Source organism: Salvelinus fontinalis, chromosome 28 (genome assembly GCF_029448725.1).
Source record: "Salvelinus fontinalis isolate EN_2023a chromosome 28, ASM2944872v1, whole genome shotgun sequence".
In the NCBI taxonomy this organism is placed as follows: Eukaryota; Metazoa; Chordata; class Actinopteri; order Salmoniformes; family Salmonidae; genus Salvelinus; species Salvelinus fontinalis.
Window position 1 is genome coordinate 21,915,686 of NC_074692.1, and position 19,817 is coordinate 21,935,502.

At 43.3% G+C, this 19,817-nt stretch overlaps 1 long non-coding RNA gene across 1 annotated transcript; it reads right to left on the reverse strand.

Moving 5' to 3' along the window:
- Positions 1-710: 710 nt before the first annotated feature.
- On the reverse strand, positions 711-19,806 carry LOC129826388 (uncharacterized). Its single transcript, XR_008755025.1, has 12 exons — positions 18,241-19,806; positions 17,964-18,122; positions 17,222-17,357; positions 16,830-16,961; positions 13,072-13,217; positions 12,754-12,913; positions 12,451-12,605; positions 7,769-7,887; positions 4,203-6,143; positions 3,597-3,986; positions 2,505-2,679; positions 711-2,430 (listed from the first exon to the last, which is right to left on the reverse strand). It is a non-coding gene; the product is annotated as an uncharacterized LOC129826388 (long non-coding RNA).
- Between the last annotated feature and the right edge of the window lie 11 nt (positions 19,807-19,817).

A 19,817-nucleotide genomic window follows, 5' to 3' on the forward strand; every position in this document is an offset into this window, starting at 1 on the left:
AGGACTACAGTCACATTGCTCACTGTTCACTGCTGTGGGATTATACAGTACAGAGCTTGAGCTGGGTGAATTAGCCAATTAATTCCAGACAGAACTGCCTGTACATGTGCTGTATGTTGATGTCATGGTCACCCTGGAGACCCTCTGTGACCCAGACTGCTGTCTCACCTCACTACCTGAGATTAGTCAATATCATAAAGTTTATTTGCTCACTCTGAATAGCTCTAAGGGAGAGAACAAAGGCAAAGATTATAGCCAGAGCTTAGTCAAATAATGAAAAAGGATAAGAATACAGGAGTTCTAGGATAAGTTAGTGGAAAAGTTTCACAGTGCGCACTTTGATCAATGTTTCACTCAGATACACATTTTCCAGACTCCTGGTTTTCCCAATGCGACAGCTATAATCCATTAATCTTTAAACATTGACTGAATTCCTTTTGAGACATTTTGGATTATGTATGAAAAAAAATGAAATGTTTCTAAGAACTCAAGTACAAACATATGGAGACAGCACGTACACATCTGACCTGTACCATCAGATTCAGACCTAAATCTACATGTAATCTGTGGGGATATATATTTTAAAACGTCTCCCTTCAGACTGAATCAGAATTGAGGGCCTCCTCCCCCAATACGCCAGATCTATGTAGTCAGGGAAAAGGAGGAGGGAAAATGAAATATAACCTGGAGAAATATTGTTAAGATTTTAATTAAAATGAATACAAAGCAGACTTTCTTCTCCTTGTGGATTTATCTCCCCCGTCAGTCGGTCGGGGTGACCTGAGCACAGATGCTGAGCGTTAGAAATGTCACAAGGAATAAAGCAGACAGAGGACTTAATAAAGAAATCTGTCTTCAGAGATTAAAAATAGCAGGGGTTCGGGTTAGAGGCTCTGAGATCAACTGGCACCTCTCCAGAGGACTGACTGGAGACAGGAGTTCTGCTGTGGGGCTCTACTACACAACCCTGAGAGGACCAGGGACTGTGGTGGGCTGCCACCTAGTGTTAGAGCGACAATAAGAACACCTGTGGAGTAATCCATTTTCTGAAATATTTCTATTTATGTAATAGTATGTTTATAAGCATGTCATCGAATGCGATATGTGATAGTTTCCCAAACATTTATTTGTGTTGTAGTGATATAATAAAATCAGCCTTTAAAATGTGTCTTTAAATTATCTACATATAAATATAAAACAAAAACAGAAACAGTTGGCGTTGATGCACAGACAGCACCCAGTGGGGGATAATGGCCTCCCGGGTGGAGCAGTGGTCTAGGGCACTGCATCGCAGTGCTAGCTGCGCCACCAGAGTCTCTGGGTTCGCGCCCAGGCTGGGCTGGGTTCGCGCCCAGGCTCTGTCGCAGCCGGCCGCAACCGGGAGGTCCGTGGGGCGACGCACAATTGGCATAGCGTCGTCCGGGTTAGGGAGGGTTTGGCCGGTAGGGATATCCTTGTCTCAGTATGTAAAATGTAATAAAATGTATGCACTCTACTGTAAGTCGCTCTGGATAAGAGCGTCTGCTAAATGACTAAAATGTAATGTAAATGTAAAATGTAATGTGCTTGGTGGTGAAGAGGTCTCCCTCAAACACAAGCCTCAGACCCAAAACATTCGTCGTGAACGTGGTGTACACTGGAGTCCTCAGAGTGTTCTAAGGGACACATACACTGACATCATGGACACAGTTAGAAAATGGAAAAATATACATCTGCTAGAGAGGACAGCAGCTAGAGAGGACAGTAGCTAGAGAGGACAGTAGCTAGAGGAGGCAGTAGCTAGATAGGACAGTAGCTAGAGGAGACAGTAGCTAGATAGGACAGCAGCTAGAGAGGACAGTAGCTAGAGAGGACAGTAGCTAGAGAGGACAGTAGCTAGAGGAGACAGTAGCTAGAGGAGACAGTAGCTAGAGGAGACAGAGCTAGATAGGACAGTAGCTAGATAGGACAGCAGCTAGAGAGGACAGCAGCTAGAGAGGACAGTAGCTAGAGAGGACAGTAGCTAGATAGGACAGCAGCTAGAGAGGACAGCAGCTAGAGAGGACAGTAGCTAGAGAGGACAGTAGCTAGAGAGGACAGTAGCTAGATAGGACAGTAGCTAGAGAGGACAGTAGCTAGATAGGACAGTAGCTAGAGAGGACAGTAGCTAGAGGAGACAGTAGCTAGAGGAGACAGTAGCTAGACAGGACAGTAGCTAGAGGAGACAGTAGCTAGAGAGGACAGTAGCTAGAGAGAACAGTAGCTCAGCCAGATATCCCAGATATCCAGATTCTAAACAGATTAGGTGGTGAGTGGTGCTGCCCCCTAACTGTAGTTTGAGGTGATGTGCCTCTATGGGGATGACCTTGAGGATGGGTTTACTCCTGACCAGACAACCTCTCTCTTTGTCCCAGTCTGCTCCCTCCAGATAGAGGCCTGACACAAAGCAGCCTGGGGGAACACAAACAGCACCCTTAGTATCAAAGCATCACTCCGTGCGTGCGTGTGTGTTAAAGGACTCTCACCCTGTCCAGGTCTCACATTGACCTCCTCCTCAGTGCTGTACTGGGTGACCTGTGTGTAGAGTGTGGAGCAGTGCAGCCGTTCCTCCTGCAGGTGGCCTGAACCAGAGCAGTCAACTAGGACTCTGGGACCTGCAACCCAGATAACCACATCACATTGGGCCTCCACTTCATCCACCTGGAAGGAAGAACCATTCGGTACAACATAACTACACACACAGTACATACACAACATGCATGCACATACTGTATATACAGTGTTCTATTTTGTATCTGTTTATGACGAGACGTGGATATTCATGGCTGCTTTTGATACTGAGACAGTGCAACTTTGAATAATATACACTGACTATACCAAACATTAGGAACACCTTCCTAATATTGAGTTGCACCTGTTTCGCTCTTAGAACAGCCTTAATTCGTCGGGGCATGGACTCTACAAGGGATGCTGGCCCATGTTGACGCCCATGTTGACTTCCCACAGTTGTGCAAAGTTGGCTGGATGCTCTTTAGGTGGTGGACCATTCTTGATACACACAGGAAACTGTTGAGCGTGGAAAACCCAGCAGCGTTGTAATTCTTGACACACTCAAACCGGTGCGCCTGGCACCTGCTACCATACCCTTTTCAAAGGCACAATATTTTGTCTTGGCCATTTACCCTCTAAATGGCACACATACACATTCCATGCCTCAATTATCTCAAGGTTTAAAATCCTTATTTAACCTGTCCCCTCCCCTTCATCTACATTGATTGAAGTGGATTTAACAAGTGACATCAATAAGGGATCATAGCTTTCACCTGGATTCACCTGGTCAGTCTATGTCATGGAAAGAGCAGGTGTTCCTAATGCTTTGTACACTCATTGCATATTCTATGAGATATGTGTTAGAAAGAACGTATGAGATCATGAGCCTCTGTAGTATTGGCCAGTGGCAGGGTCTCAGTCTCCCCAGTGACACATAACAAGTCAATCAGAGAACATGGAAGATGATGACAAGTTAATAACAACAATGGTCGTGCAGCAGAGCTCGTGTGTAAAAAGCTACATTTGTAGTCTGCATATCAGATCAGTGATGACCTTAATCCACTGACCAACATCATTTTCCTTGGGCCCGTCAGGAGGGATCTTGTAGTCCATCTCCTTGTTGTGGAAGAAGTGGAAGGACTGGAAGATACAGAAAAGGTCGTCAGAAAATGGAACATATCAACATGGTCCTCAGCCTTTCAACTGTCTGTAAGCCATGCTGTCTTCTCTGTGTGTGTATATATCCACTCCGCTTGTTCTCTGAGCCCAGGCCTGAGATGAGTTCGTCAGCAGCGACCAGCCTCCTCTCCATGGCCTCAGCCTCTTTGTGCAGCAGCTGCATCTCCCCCCTGGCAGTATTGTACTTGTCCCCCAACGCCCCCAGCTCCCTATGGATGGTTCTGAATACTCTCCAGCTCACGCTTGCTCTGGAAGACGTTCTTCTCTAGGCACCTCACCTGCAACAGACAGCCAGGGGGAGTGAAAAACCACTAACTAACACAACACTGCTCATTCTCATAGGCTGGTGCCATATAACTGCCATGGGCCATGTGCTGGCTAGTGTTATGCCTACGTAAACAGAAGAGATTCATAACTATGGAAGGTCCCCAATGCCGGTCAAAGTAATGTACACTGTTTATACTATCTCGATCATATTGCCTGAGTCATGTTACCTTCACTCTCTTGGGCTTGATCTCCCTGGCGACGTCACAGTAGCCCATGACAGCCTCCACAAACTTGAACATCCCAGAACCAGCCTTACTGATAGTCTGCATCTCCTCAAAGCTGGTGTTCAGGTTCTCCAAGAAGCTTGGCCAAGGGGAAACACAGGGCGAATAGAGTGAACATATGTCAGACTAATGTAAAATGGTGTATTTGCTATTTTATGGCTCATGTTAAAGTTGCAATATGAATTTTGTTAGACCTATTGTTGTCCTGTTTGGTGTGAACACCACAGAACAGAGGTGACCTACCTCTGACAGTCTTGACCTGGCTGGTGTCGTGTCTTTGCTATCGTTAAATTGAAGACTTATAGTTTTTATCATATATTCCTGTAATTAGGGCTTACGCTATCACTTGAGTAATAACGTAACCAATTAACTATGAATTTGAGGGCACCAGGGAAAGTTATTAGATTACAAAGTTATAATTTCCCAATATAACCTTTCAAATATTTTCATATCTGATCAATAGTCTTCTAATTAATGATTTATTTACTCTACCTCGTCAGTCTCATTCCAAACGTCGTAAATCGTTGATTATCTGCACGAACCCAGTCTTCACTATGAGTCATCCATACATCAATTGTCTTAAATCATTTATTTATTACTAACTAATTAATTCACAGAAATGCATAAACAAACAAACAAACTTAAAATAGTTACATGAAATGATGGGAGCAATATACCCTAGTGGGCTGAACCGGCATGGCGGCTGTTAGACAAAGGGAAAGTTGCGTTCGACTAATAATTCACTACAGAGTCCATAACTATAACAATTGACATGCTAATCCTTACACATGAACGCTCACTCATTCGGGAACAATTGCAATCAATATATATATAGTTACGTTCAGTGTGTGTGTCGTCTTGATCGTTGGAGAGAAGTTCGTTTTTGTTGGAGTTATTGTGGAGAGTTCAGAGTGACATTCGTTATAGAATGGATGTTTCGGCGGTTGTCTTTCTTCGCGTTCAATGATACCGAATTCCTAGCTGCAGACTAGAAGTCAATATCAAAGACTTGTTATGATTCGTATAAGAGTTTTAACCACGTGGGATGGTTAAAAGATTCAGCAGTCTGGTCTCAAACCTTGGCCCTCTCGTTATCGAGGTAAGCTGGTCTGCAACCTTTGTCCTCTCGTGATTGAGAGAAACATGGTCTTAATGGTAATTTCTTAGGAGTTGGGTTTTATTCAGATAGCAGAGAGGGGTGGTCCCATGGTCTCTGACCCATACTGGGCTCAGGGCGGTCCTTGGATTTAGTTCAAATCAAAAAGGTATTTGTATTTTTCTTAATTAAACAGTCCAAAATCATATTACACAATTATACAAACAGTATCATACTCACTCATTCATTTTATACAACAAACAGATGTAAACCTCATATCTGAGGTTATTATATAAACAGCGGTATGGTAATGTGGTCCCACAGTCTCTCCTGAGATTCCCACATGGGGACAAATGGACATGTTAATAGCTAGGATCTTCACCAATATTTCCTACTTTGGCAGGAACATGAAATATGTTCGTACCTCAAGTTCTGTGAGGTGGAAGAGAATTCCTTTGTCCTGAAAGTTTACCCTCTGTCTTAATACTGTTTGTGGTGGGGAGATTCTCAGGAATTTACGACATCTCTCTGTGATCACCGCATGGGTTGTGGTGGAAAGGGAGAGGCAGGGAGAGGGGGATGGGGTTTGCTATACCCACGCAGGCAACGTCATGACACTGGCGTTGATGGCATCACAGTACATTTCCATCATGCTCTTGGCTGACTTCCAGCTGATCTCCTGGCCTCGCATAACCAGGATGCACTCACACACCTCCGGGACCTGCTTGGGTGGCTTGACAAACGATTTGCACAGCGGTGGCGTGCCAGACGACAAAACAGAAGCACAACTAGAGAGACAAGACAGGAAAACAACAATCAATGGACATGAATGGAGCTCTAAGGCAATTTGGATAAGGTAAAACAGCGCCACTGTTTCGCCGTAGTGCATTTGTTATTATTTTGTTTTGCTAATGAAATGGAGGAGAGGAAAGTCTGGCATCATGGTCAAAAAAATCCCAGTACATACTCTGCTGTTCTGTTGCGTATGCAATGATGTCTGAGGGGGAAAACAGTGTTCGTTGTTTGAAGAATTAAAAAATAATAACAATATTTAACCTGGCAAGTCAGTTAAGAACAAATTCTTATTTACAATGACGGCCTACCCTGGCCAAACCTGGACAGCGCTGGGCCAACTATGCGCCGCCCTATGGGACTCCCAATCATGGCCGGATGTGATACAGCCTGGATTCGAACCAGGGACTGTAGTGACACGTCTTGCACTGAGATGCAGTGACTTAGACCGCTGCGCCTCTCAGGAGTAGCTTATTTGTTGTTATAACAGGTTGTTATAATATATAATAATATAATATCCAAAACGGACGTGGCATTTTCACCAAGCATGGATTCCAGCTATAAAGGAGTCGAGCTGGAAAACGATCTAAACCAGAAAATATTTGTTTTGTTTTTATCCATCATTTAAGTGTACAATGAATAGGATTTGCAAATCCTACACCTCCCCAAGGGAGGAATATACAGCCTCTAAACACAACAATGCAAGATCTGTAAAACAGGATTTATGTTCTTTGGAGAACTGTTGAAATGGAGTTTTCAACGAATTAGGATAAGGATCACGGAAAAAAGCACAGGTCACACCAGGTTCATACTTACATCCTCCTTCAACAAAGGGATTAAAAACAATGTATTCCGAGCGAATGTTTTTACAGTGTGGGAGTGGCATGCATTTGATTTGTGGTCCCGTGTGGCTCAGTTGGTAGAGCATGGCACTTGCAACGCCAGGGTTGTGGGTTCAATTCCCACGGGGGGACCAGGGTTCTATTCCCACGGGGGGACCAGGATGAATATGTATGAACTTTCAAATTTGTAAGTCGCTCTGGATAAGAGCGTCTGCTAAAATGACTTAAATGTAAATTTGTGTTTAATTATAATATGTTTATATTGATTTGTGTCTAATCACAGCTGCCTCCTCTATCTAGGAGGTTAGGGGTCTGAACCAGGTGTGTTTAGTTCAGTTTAGTCCTGCTCCTGGAGGTCTGCTATGCTTTGTGTAAGTTAAAGCCAATGAGCAACTTGTTCCATTAATCAACATCAGACATTTCCCCAAATCATCTGTAATTTTCCTATGACACAATTTTCCTATTTTCCTGAGGACCAAAAGCCGGGGAACGGGCCAGATGACAACGTAACACTTCATCAGGACTAGACTGTTGACTCTGGGCCCGGCTATCTGATATGAGTGTCACCAGTACATTATGGGTGCCTCCCAAATGACACTCTATTCCCTATATAGTGTGCAGTCTAAAGTAGTGCACTATAGGGAACAGGGTGCCATTTGGGATTCATCCTGTGTTGAACTTGTAGAACACAGAACTGGGGGGGGGGGGGGGCAGGGCAGGCAGGGCCTCAGCCAATGAGCTATCAGCAAGTCAGCATCCCTCTTCCCCACAGCAATCACCTTGTTCTGCTCCTCGATATCCTTGGCTTTGTCCTCCACATGGTCCGGTGCTCCACGGCGTCATCAAACAGAACCAGGTTCATCCTGGACTTGTTCTCATTGTACTCCTCCAGGATCTCCTACAGAACAGTGACAGGGGCAGGTGAGCACTGACACAAAGACAAGGATCCAGACTGGACACACAATGAAGTTCTGACATCTTGAATATTTTGAAAAAAAGGGTGTTGTTTAATTGTGCCTAGTAAAGATAGGGGACAATTCGAGAGCTGGGGACTATAAGGTTCTATCTATTTTGTCAAAATGTAGTTATTGACATAGCCTTGTGCTGTTCAATGTTCTCTACCTACAGCATATAGTGCATTTGGAAAGTATTCAGACCCCTTCACTTTTTCCACATTTTGTTACGTTATTTTTTTCCCCCTCATCAATCTACATACAATACCATATAATAGCAAAGCAAAAACGTAAATATCACATTTACATAAGTATTCAGACCCTTTACTCAGTACTTCGTTGAAGCACCTTTGGCAGCGATTACCAACCTTGAGTCTTCTTGGGTATGACGCTACAAGCTTGGCACACCTGTACTTGGGGAGTTTCTCCCATTCTTCTCTGCAGATCCTCTCAAGCTCTGTCGGGTTGGATGGGGAGCGACGCTGCACAGCTATTTTCAGGTCTCTCCAGAGATGTTCGATCGGGTTCAAATCTGGACACTGGCTGGGCCACTCATGGACATTCAGAGACCTGTCCTGAAGCCACTTCTGCGTTGTCTTGGCTGTGTGCTTAGGGTCGTTGTCCTGTTGGAAGGTAATCCTTCACCCCAATCTGAGGTCCTGAGAGCGCTGGAACAGGTTTTCATCAAGGATCTCTCTGTACTTTGCTCTGTTCATCTTTCCCTCGATCCTGAATAGTCTTCCAGTCCAAGCCACTGAAAAACATCCCCACATGCACTTCTCCGGGCATGGCCTTGGTATAGCCTAGGTCTATAGTATAGTCTATGGATCATTTTGGATTCTACCCTCCCGGCCTCCGACAGAGATGGCCACCTCGCTTCGCGTTCTCAGGAAACTATGCAGTATTTTGTTTTTTTAATGTATTATCTCTTACATTGTTACCCCAGGAAATCTTAAGTTTGATTACATTGGATATAAAAGCAACGTCAACTTACCAACACTATGACCAGGAATATGACTTTTCTGAAGCAGATCCTCTGTTTGGTCCACCACCCAGGACAATGGATCGGATCCTAGCCGGCGACCCAAAACAACGGCGCCGCAGGAGGGGCAGAAGAAGCGGTCTTCTGGTCAGGCTCTGTAGACGGGCACATCGCGCACCGCTCCCGAGTTTACTACTCGCCAACGTCTAGTCTCTTGACAACAAGGTAGACGAAATCCGAGCAAGGGTTGCCTTCCAGAGAGACATCAGAGATTATAACGTTCTTTGTTTCACGGAAACGTGGCTCACTCGGGATACGTTATCAGAGTCGGTACAGCCACCTGGTTTCTTCACGCATCGCGCCGACAGAAACAAACATCTCTCTGGTAAGAAGAAGGGTGGGGGTGTATGCCTTATGATTAACGAGACATGGTGTGATCATAACAACATACAGGAACTCAAGTCCTTTTGCTCACCTGACCTAGAATTCCTTACAATCAAATGTCGACCACATTATCTACAAAGAGAATTCTCTTCAAATTCTCTACTCTAACTTCCGCGACACATACAAAGCCCTGCCCCACCCTCCTTTCGGAAAATCTGACCACGACTCCATTTTGTTGCTCCCAGCCTATAGACAAAAACTACAACAGGAATTGCCCGTGCTCAGGTCTGTTCAACGCTGGTCAGACCAATCTGATTCCACGCTTCAAGATTGCTTCGATCACGTGGACTGGGATATGTTCTGCATAGCCTTCAGACAATAACTTTGATGAATACGCTGATTCGGTGAGTGAGTTTATTAGCAAGTGCATCTGTGATGTTGTACCCACAGCAACTATTAAAACCTTCCCCAACCAGAAACCGTGAATTGATGGCAGCATTCGTGCAAAACTGAAAGTGCGAACCACTGCTTTTAATCAGGGCAAGGTGACTGGAAACATGACCGAATACAAACAGTGTAGTTATTCCCTCCGCAAGGCAATCAAACAAGCTAAGCGTCAGTATAGAGACAAAGTAGAGTCTCAATTTGCCTTTTACTGAGAAGTGGCTTCCGTCTGAACACTCTACAATAGAGGTCTGATTGGTGAATTGGCAGAATTGCAAAGAAAAAGCCATCTCAAACTGGCAAATAAAAATGAAAGATTAAGATGGGCAAAAGAACACAGACACTGGACAGAGGAACTCTGCTTAGAAGGCCAGCATCCCGGAGTCGCCTTTTCACTGTTGACGTTGAGACTGGTGTTTTACGGGTACTATTTAAAGAAGCTGCCAGTTGAGGACTTGTGAGGCATCTATTTCTCAAACTAGACACTCTAATGTACTTGTCCTCTTGCTCAGTTGTGCACTGGGGCCTCCCACTCCTCTTTCTATTCTGGTTAGGGCCAGTTTGCGCTGTTCTGTGAAGGGAGTAGTACATAGCATTGTACGAGATCTTCAGTTTCTTGGCAATTTCTCGCATGGAATAGCCTTGATTTGTCAGAACAAGAATAGACTGACGAGTTTCAGAAGAAAGTTATTTGTTTCTGGCCTTTTTGAGCCTCTAATCAAACCTACAAATACTGATGCTCCAGATACTCAACTAGTCTAAAGAAGGCCAGTTTTATTGCTTCTTTAATCAGAACAACAGTTTTCAGCTGGGCTAACATAATTGAAAAAGGGTTTTCTAATGATCAATTAGCCTTTTAAAATGATAAACTTGGATTAGATAACACAACGTGCCATTGGAACACAGGAGTGATGGTTGCTGATAATGGGCCTCTGTACGCCTATGTAGATATTCCGTCGATATTCCGATCAGCCGTTTCCAGCTACAATAGTCATTTACAACATTAACAATGTCTACACTGTATTTCTGATCAATTTGATGTTATTTTAATGTGCAAAAATGTGCTTTTCTTTCAAAAACAAGGACATTTCTAAGTGACCCCAAACTTTTGAACGGTAGTGTAGGTAAATAAGGTATTTGTTTTTTTATTTTTTAAATAATTTTGCAAAAACTTCCCAAAATCTGTTTTCGCTTTGTCATTATGGTGTATTGTGTGTAGATTGACAAGGAAAATAATAATTTAATCCATTTTAGAATAAGGCTGTAATGTAACAAAATGTGGAAAAAGTCAAGGGGTCAGAATACTTTCCAAATGCACTGTATATACTGAACAAAAATATAAAACACAACATGCAACAATTTCAAATATTTTACTAAGTTAGAGTTCATATGAGGAAATAAATCAATTAAAATAAATTCATTAGGCCCTAATCAATGAATTTCACATGACTGGGAATACAGATATGCATCTGTTGGTCACAGATACAATAAGAAAATGGGCCTCATAATGGGCCTCAGGATCTCATTACGTTATTTCTGTGCATTCAAATTGCCATCGCTAAAATGCAATTGTGTTCGTTGTCCGTAGCTTATGCCTGCCCATACCATAACCCCACCGCCATCATGGGGCACTCTGTTCACAACGTTGACATAAGCAATCCACTTGCCCACACAACATCATACACATGGTCTGCGGGTGTGAGGCCAGTTGGACGTACTGCCAAATTCGCTAAAACGACATTGAAGGAGGCTTATAGTAGAGAACTGAACATTAAATTCTCTGGCAACAACTCTGGTGGGCATTCCTGCAGTCAGCATGTTATTGCACGCTCCCTCAAAACTTGAGACATCTGTGACATTGTGTTGTGTGACAAAACTGCACATTAGAGTGACCTTTTATTGTCCCCAGCACAAGGTGCACTTGTGTAATGATCACGCTGTTTAATCAGCTTCTTGGTATGCCACACCTGCCAGGATTATCTTGGAAAAGAAGAAAAGCTCACTAACAGGGATGTAAACAAATTTGGGCACAACATGTTACAGAAATAAGCTTTATTTGCAAATGGCAAATTTCTGGGATCTTTTATTTCAGCTCATGAAACATGGGACCAACTACATATTTTGTTTATATTTTTTTCAGTGTACTCTAAATACCTCAATTCTTGTTGTTACAAGAATACAATATAAAAATTGCTGACACCATTCAAACCAATGAGGGTTCGGAACTTTAAAGCAATTTTTCTCAGAATCATCTTTTGGTAGATAGAACCTTATAGTTCGAAGCTCTCGAATTATAAAAGATACAAATCAAACATGTTTGAAAGTAATTATTCTGACTTCTGAATACCTGGAACAAGGCTTTGAAAGCATCATATTGCTGTATGTCCTCATAGACTCGTGGCTCAGACTTGTTGAGAGCGAGAATTTAATCTAACTTTTGAAGTCACTTTCAATATTAAGCAGAACAGAACCATGCAGCTTAATTTACCAGAGCTTTGTCTATTTAATTGATGAGTCTGTCAAGGAACACCCTCAGGCACTTGTTCCTCCACACACGCACAAACTGGATGCACAGAGACTTAACACGACACAACACTTAACATGAGCTTGTTGGTGTTAGTAACATCTTCTTAGTTCACGTATGGTAATGCTGTTTTTGGTGGTAACAGCTGTATTTTAGAAGCTGTGACAGTCTCACCCTGGTGTGTCTTGAGGATGGAGGAGTAGACGAGATGGAAGTACTCCTCCTCTGGAAAGGGGATGTTGAAGACCCTGAAGAGGGAAATTAAGTGAGTGCCCACCTCGTTCCTCCTTCAGCAGGGCAATGTGCTGCTGGGTCCCATTCTCATCCACCTCATAGGACACAGATAAAGTTATACACCAACATACAAACAACCAAACAAACATGTTAACCTACATCAATACAGACACATGTAAAGGATGAAGAAAGTTGAGGAACGGAAAAGAGGGTGATGGTGTGCCAGAGCAGGCAGGTACCTACCCTGGGCTTGTTGAGATCATCCATGAAGACCAGCAGTCTCTTGCCCATGGGAGGGTCGTATATCTTCTTGGTCCTCTTCTCCACGCCGGCCTCAATGTTCCTCTGGAGGTCCATGGAGGTGGTCTGCGATGAGAAGTTGATGATCAGCATCATCTGGAGGCTGAAGGAAGCAACATTAAACATAGTTCATACACATGCTGTGTTTCCTAAATGGGCCCTGGTCAAAAGTAATGCACTATATATGGAATGCAGTAGGTTGCCATTTTAGAGCATTTGGCTCTGTCTGTGTCTCTGTGACATCCTATGATGTAAACTCACAGTAGTGTCCATGTTGAGATTCTTCAGGAAATTCTGGGTGGTGGCTGTCTTGGAGATGCCAGACTCTCCCACCAGAACTACAGGCCTCTTGATCTTCACCATCTGTTCCATTGGCTAGCTGGCTTGTGTGGTGTCCACGGTAGGGACTGTAAGAGAGAGAGATGAAGAGAAAGGGATGGAGAGAGAGGAGGGAGAGAGAAAGAGAGGGAAGGAAGAGGGAAGATAAAAATTATGGTGAGGGAGAAAAAAGTTAGGTTTGAAAAAAGAGTACATTTGCTGTTTGTAGGAATCCAGTGGATGGCTTATTTATTTGTTTCTGCTGAGCACACATACAGTTGAAGTCGGATGTTTACATACACCTGAGCCAAATACATTTAAACTCAGTTTTTCACAATTCCTGACATTTAATCCAAGTAAAGATTCCCTGTCTTTGGTCAGTTAGGATCACCACTTTATTTTAAGATTGTGAAATGTCAGAATAATGGTAGAGAGAATTATTTATTTCAGCTTTTATTTCTTTCATCACATTCCCAGTGGGTCAGAAGTTTACATGCACTCAATTAGTATTTGGTAGCATTGCCGTTAAATAATTTAAATTGGGTCAAACGTTTCGGGTAGCCTTCCACAATCTTCCCATAATAAGTTGGGTGAATTTTGGCCCATTCCTCCTGACAGAGCTGGTGTAACTGAGTCAGTTTTTTACATTTAACATTTACATTTAAGTCATTTAGCAGACGCTCTTATCCAGAGCGACTTACAAGTACATACATTCATACTTTTTTGTACTGGCCCCCCGTGGGAATCGAACCCACAACCCTGGCGTTGCAAGCGCCATGCTCTACCAACTGAGCTACACGGGACCTGTTTTAGGCCTCCTTGCTCGCACACGCTTTTTCAGTTCTGCCCACACATTTTCTATAGGATTGAGGTCAGGACTTTGTGATGGCCACTCCAATAATTTGACTTTGTTGTCCTTAAGCCATTTTGACACAACTTTGGAAGTATGCTTGGGGTCATTGTGCATTTGGAAGACCCATTTGCATCCAAGCTTTAACTTCCTGACTGATGTCTTGAGATGTTGCTTCAATATCTCCACATCATTTTCCTCCCTCATGATGCCATCTATTTTGTGAAGTGCACCAGTCCCTCCTGCAGCAAAGCACCCCCACAACATGATGCTGCCACCCCCGTGATTCACGGCTGGGATGGTGTTCTTCGGCTTGCAAGCTTCTCCCTTTTTCCTCCAAAAATAACGATGGTCGTTATTGCCAAAAATGTATATTTTGTTTCATCAGATCAGAAGACATTTCTCGAAAAAGTATGATCTTTGTCCCCCTGTGCAGTTGCAAACCATAGTCTGGCTTTTTTTATGGCAGATTTGGAGCAGTGGCTTCTTCCTTGCTGAGCGGCCTTTCAAGTTATGTCGATATAGGAGTCGTTTTACTGTGGATATAGATACTTTTGTACCTGTTTCCTCCAGCATCTTCACAAGGTCCTTTGCTGTTGTTCTGGGATTGATTTGCACTTTTTGCACCAAAGTAAGTTGATCTCTAGGAGACAGAACACGTCTCCTTCCTGAGCGATATGATAGGTGCGTGGTCCCATGGTGTTTATACTTGCGTACTATTGTTTGTACAGATGAACGTGGTACCTTCAGGTGTTTGTAAATTGCTCCCAAGGATGAACCAGACTTGTGGAGGTCTACAATTCTCTTTATGAGGTCTTGGCTGATGTTTGAAGGTAGGCCTTGAAACACATCCACAGGTACACCTCCAATTGACTCAAATGATGTCAATTAGCGTATCCGAAGCTTCTAAAGCCATGACATAATTTTCTGGATTTTTCCAAGCTGTTTAACGGCACAGTCAACTTAGTACATGTAAACTTCTGACCCACTAGAATTGTGATACAGTGAATTAATAAGTGAAATAATGTGTAAACAATTGTTGGAAAAATGACTTGTGTCATGCACAAAGTAGATGTCCTAACCGACTTGCCAAAACTATAGTTTGTTAACCTCTTGACGCTAGGGGTCAGATTTTATTTTTTAAATAACGTTCCCAAGGTAAACAGACTATTTCTCAGGTCCAGATCGTAGAATATGCATATAATTTACAGATTAGGATAGAAAACCTTCCAACGTTTCCAAAACTGTCAAAATATTGTCTGTTAGTATAACAAAACTGATTCTGCAGGCGAAAACCTGAGAAAATCTAACCCAGAAGTGATTTTTTAAAATTTAAATCTATGTTTCCTGGCCCGTCTTTCTTCCATTTAAAGGGGTATCAACCAGATTCCTTTCCCAATGGCTTCCTCAGGCTGTGACCAGTGTAACAATTCCAGTGGTGGAATGAAAGAGTCAGGTGCAGAGAGCAGGGTAATCTTCAACAAGTGGATATTTATTCCTTCCAGAAATAAAATACATGAACGGCGACGCCACACAAAACACCGGGCGCGTCAAAGTATTATCCAAGAAAAGTATTACAGAAATCCACTAACGAACACCACCAACACGAAACAGAAAAACAAGCCCGCACAAAAGTCGGCGGGCCAACTGGGTTTAAATAACCCCTAACCTAAACACAAAACAGGTGAAACAAATTAGACCAACTCAAAAGAAAACAGAAAAGGGGATCGGTGGCAGCTAGTAGACCGGAGACGACGACCGCCGAGCGCCGCCCGAACGGGAAGAGGCACCATCCTCGGCGGGATTTGTAACAATCAGGCTTTAGACATAGTTTCAGGCTTTTATTTTGAAAAATGAGCGAGATTTTTCAAAACTAGTCAGGTGTCCTCTGATTAGTTCCTGCGCGCGAGAGGGTGGCTCTCCATTTTCTTTTTAACTCTTATTGAATTGGTTACGGTCCGGTTGAAATATTATTGATTATGTTTGTTAAAAACAACCTGAGGATTGATTATAAAAAACATTTGACATGTTTCTACGACCACTACGGATACTTTTTGGAATTTTCATCTAACGGAACGAGGCTTTTGTTTTCTGAACATAACGCACAACCCAAATGGCGTTTTTTTGTTATAAAAGTAATAATTATCGAACAAAAAGAACATTTGTTGTGTAACTGGGAGTCTTGTGAGTGCGAACATCCGAAGATTATCAAAGGTAAGCGATTCATTTTATTGCTTTTCTGACTTTCGTGACCATGCTAATTTGGGGCTAGCTGTTTTAGCATTGATTGATACACTCACAAAAGCTTGGATTTCTTTCTCTGTAAAGCATATTTTCAAAATCTGACACGATAGGTGGATTAACACCACCTTAATTTCACTTGTGATTGCATGATTATAAATATTTTTAGTAATATTTTGCGCCATGCAATTCAGCGGTTGTTTAGGAAAATTATCCCGTAAAATGGATCCGTAGCGCAGAGAAGTTAACAAGAAATTTGTGGAGTGGTTGAAAAACGGGTTTTAATGATTCCAACCTAAGTGTATGTAAACTTCCGACTTCAACTGTACATCGATGCTTTAGACAGACAGACAGAGACAGAGACAGAGAGGCAGACAGGCAGACAGACAGACAGAGACAGACAGGGGTTATGGACAGGCATGAACATGGACTATGGAAGTAGAAATGTAGGGTAAGAAGTTTGCTGGATCCAATCTTAGGTGGGTGATACAGCAACTGATTTTGTTGCAGGAAATATGAGATTCAATTTGGGAAAAACCTCTGCCTTAATTAAGATATTCTTATCATTAGCAACGTGTTATAATACTCGAGAAGGCCAGGCTGTACAAACCATGTTGTAATCTGTCTGAAAGACGATGGTCTTCAGTTTCTCCACCTATTTGCCATCAACAATACCCTCCACTATCATGTCAATAGTGTTGGGCACGTACTACACAAACAGCTTGTCCAGGTGTGGTGGTTCCTGTCCAGAAAAACACAAGACGATGCAAGATGAGCCATTTCAACATCCATTTTGATAATGCCAGGTTCGTTACCTTTGGAGGTCTGTTGCTGAGCCATTTCTTCATGTAGGGGATTTAGAGAATATTTTTGAACACTGCAGATTTCCAACCTACAACACATGCTGGACAATTGGACTTACAATTCGCATGGAGAAATTTTTAACAACTGTGCAAATAAAGTTTGGTCTGAAGAGACCATCGTGATCATATACTGACAAACCTCGAAGCGCATAGCACAGTGGTTCTGCAGACGGATCCTCTCTCGATTGGCCAGGGTGAGCAGTTTGTTGTCGTTCATTCCTGAGTTTATGTTCTCCATCCACAGAGCATCTCCTTCCCCATCAAACAGAATGTACCTGTAGGTCATGGCCATGTCTCAACAAGATATGTATATATACAGCATTGGATACTATGCTCTTGTCACGGCCGTCAAAGGAAGTGAACCAAAGCGCAGTGTGGTGATCGTACATTATCCTTTTATTACAGAAAATGACGCCAACAAAACAACAAATGAAAAAAACAACCGTGAAGCTCACGAGGGATAAGTGCCACAAACACAAGTCAACTTCCCACACAGAAAGGAGGGAAAATGGCTACCTAAGTATGGTTCCCAATCAGAGACAACGATAGACAGCTGTCCCTGATTGAGAACCATACCCTATAAAACATAGAAAATAGAATGCCCACCCAAATCACACCCTGACCAAACCCAAAATAGAGACATAACAAGCTCTCTAAGGTCAGGGCGTGACAGCTCTAACAAAATACCAAGAAGCTTCATACAGTGGAGTCGAGTTAGGTTCTACAAGGGGATGGCAGTGACAAGGGTTGAAACCCAAATTACACCCTATTCCCTTTAAAGAGCAATACTTTTGACAAGATCCCTATGGGCCCTGGTCACAAGTAGTGAACTATAAAGAGAATAGGGTGCCAACTGGGATGCAGTCAGACATGATCTTTACCTCCTCTCCTTTCCGTCGGTGGGCTTGTTGATGTCTCTGAAGATGTTGGACAGGATCCCATCAGTCCAGTCTCTGGTGACAGGGTCCAGAATGCCATAGACCTCGATGACACTCATGGCTTTAGGGTACAGGGAGTACAGCTTGGTCACCAAGCCTAACCTGTAGGTACGAAATAACCTCATGAGGGCTACTATCCCCAAAAACACTCTCTTTTGAATGCTTTGAGAAGCCAAGCTGTTGGGAAGCCAGCTGTCCCAGTGGTCTGAGTGACACTGACCTGGTCTGGGCCTGGCACAGAGTGCTGATGACCACTGACTTGCCTCCACCTGTGGGGCCCACCAGCATAGCTGTCACGCCCTGACCTTAGTATTCTATGTTTTCTGTATTATTTTGGTCAGGTCAGGGCATGACGAGGGTGGGTATGCTTGTTTTGTATTGTCTAGGGGTTTTGTATGTCTAGGTGTGATTGTAAGTCTAGGCATATGTAGGTCTATGGTGGCCTGAATTGGTTCCCAATCAGAGGCAGCTGTTTATTGTTGTCTCTGATTGGGGATCATATTTAGGTTGCCATTTTCCCTTTAGTTTTTCGTAGGTTCTTGTCTATGTGTAGTTGCCTGTCAGCACTCGTCTTATATAGCTTCACTATCGTTTTGTTACTTTGTTCGTTTGTTTTGTGTTATTTCTTCATTAAAAGAAGAATGTATGCATATCACGCTGTGCCTTGGTCTCCTCCTTACGACGAACGTGACAATAGCAGTGTGTCTGGTCATCATGGTCTCGTACATCTTCACCACCTTGTCCACCTGAACATCACAGACACACCACAGCATTAGGATAGGGACTTAACATCTCCAGTTTCATGTGTTGAAATAATAACAGAATTTGTCATTTTTCAATTGTATAATGCTAATGGTCATTTTCACAAAGTTTCCTATGCCCTGAGATTTAACGTTGAGACAGAGAAGGGTCTGCTCTGCAGCATCGATGAAGCTGGGGTAGCGCACACGGGGTTAGTCAAGCCCCGGGAACAGGTCTGAGATCAGCCCCAGGAACAGAGGCACGTCCTCAAACACAAACTTAGGCAGGTCCATGTCACACAGGGCACGCATCAACACTACATCCTGAGAGAGAAACAGTGAGAGAGAGAGAGGGTGAGAAGGAGTTGGGGAAGGAGAAGGGGAAAGATAATTTTAAAAAACAGAGAGAGAGAGAAAGAGAACAATTGTCTAAGATGTCTTCAAGGGCATAGAAATAAAACCACCCACAATTTCCAGAAAATCATGAATGCTCTCTTTGTCTACTTAGTGTAAATAAAATACAGAGGAATCGGATGGATAACAGTGAACTTTCACAGGTCTTCATTGAGATCTGGTGAGCCTCTCTTCAGTTCTCCCGCCATCACTAACACACATTTTAGAGCCTCCAGTCCAAAGTCATAGCGGAACTGCTTAGACAGCTGCTCCCTGGCCAGCTTGTACAGCACTGTCATCTTCTTGGCCAGAATCTGCATTCAAATGAAGATCACTAACTGAGTAAAGTGACTGTCTAACAATGTCAGATACATTATTTATCTATAACAGTGTATGTGTGTGTGCATGTGAGTGTATGCGTGTGCGTGTGCGTGTGTGTGTGTTGATGAGAGGATATGCTGCTCATTTTGGCCAAGCGGAATCCCCCTGAGAAGAGCATGGTTTCACTGATCTGCTGCAGGTCAGGCACCATGACCACCACAGGTCTGAACAGGACTTTGATTGACTCAGGCAGCTCTGTGCGTCCAGCTCTGTGCGCCTAGCTCTGTGCGTCCAGCTCTGTGCGCCCAGCTCTGTGCGCCCAGCTCTGTGCGCCCAGCTCTGT